This window comes from Alligator sinensis, unplaced genomic scaffold (genome assembly GCF_000455745.1).
Source record: "Alligator sinensis unplaced genomic scaffold, ASM45574v1 scaffold1509_1, whole genome shotgun sequence".
Taxonomy (NCBI): Eukaryota; Metazoa; Chordata; order Crocodylia; family Alligatoridae; genus Alligator; species Alligator sinensis.
Window position 1 is genome coordinate 333,504 of NW_005842711.1, and position 1,078 is coordinate 334,581.

At 69.3% G+C, this 1,078-nt stretch overlaps 1 protein-coding gene across 14 annotated transcripts in view; it reads left to right on the top strand.

Annotated features, from left to right (window-relative positions):
• The first annotated feature begins 33 nt into the window (after positions 1–33).
• The window catches only part of BRD4 (bromodomain containing 4), a 131,057-nt gene continuing 130,012 nt past the window's right edge, over positions 34–1,078 (top strand). For 11 of the 14 annotated variants that reach the window (XM_025216162.1, XM_025216165.1, XM_025216166.1 and 8 more), the window contains exon 1: positions 35–248. The gene's annotated coding sequence lies outside the window, so the exon portion shown is untranslated. Of the gene's footprint in view, positions 249–822; positions 847–1,078 lie in introns of those variants that run through there. The other 3 variants (XM_014524941.2, XM_025216163.1, XM_025216174.1) reach the window with 3 other exon arrangements.

Consider the following 1,078-nt stretch of genomic DNA (forward strand, 5'->3'; position numbering starts at 1 on the left):
CGGTGGGGGCGTAGCCTGTGCGCCGTGACGCAGGGCGCTGCGTGGTGAGGTCAGTGCGGCGCCGCTGTCGGTCCCGCTGCCCCTCGGTCTCTACCTCCCTCGCCGAGGATCCCAGCCCGGTCTCGCTGCTCCGGCGCCAGGCGGAGGAGACGTCTCCCTACCCGGGCCCAGGCCCCGGCGGGAGGCCGGCGAGCGCGGCCAGGCCCGGCGCGGCCCAGCCTCCCTCCTCCTCGCTGCCGCCTCCTCAGGTAAGAGCCAGGCCGCGCGGGAGGGGAGCGGCTCCCTGGAGCGGGGGGCGCGGCCGAAGGTTGGCGGGGGTGTCGGTATTCACCATCCGCGGTTACGTTGTCCTGCCGGCGTAACCCGCATTGCGTCATGCGGCCGCTGCGTCAGGGAGGCTACGCCATCTACGCTGCGGCGCCTGCTTCAGACTGAGGCCTGCTGCGCAAACGCCGTAGGAGATCCTCGCTCTGCTTGCGGGGCGGGGGGACGCTGCGCTGCGTGCGTAGCAGGGAGGGGACTCTCAAGGCCACTGCTGCGCCGTTCACGTACCGCTCGTCACGCGCCGTCGGCGTAGGCCGGTAAGCTGCGCAGATGCTGCGCGAGGAGAGATGAAGGGGATCGGCTTTCTCTGTAGCTTACGAATTTTGCGCTGCCGGCGGTTGGGGACCCTGCAGGGCTCTCCGTGGCTGACGTCGCGGCGCCTGGGCGCGGTGGCACAGATCGCGCTGGAGTGAAGGGAAGCGGCAGCAGGCGGCTCGCCTGGGTGGGGGCCGCAGTTTGCGCAAGGGCGCTAGCACTTTGCGTGGGAGATCTTCGTCCCCCTCTCTAGTGTACGCCGCTGACGTAAGTGCATCTTTTCCGCGCGCGGCGAGTTACGTAGCTTGCGTACGCCGGTTGCGGAATGAACTGGAGGACGGCTGTTGTCGAGGAAGGAAAGGGTAGAAGTAAAGGTGCGCCGTTTGCGTAGCGGCTGCTGTGCCCTGGCGCGTGCTGACTCTGATGAAGAGGTGCGCTGTTGGCGTAGGAGCACACTTCGGGCTGTGGGTTGCGTAGCGGCGGCCCCGGGGCTCGGGCG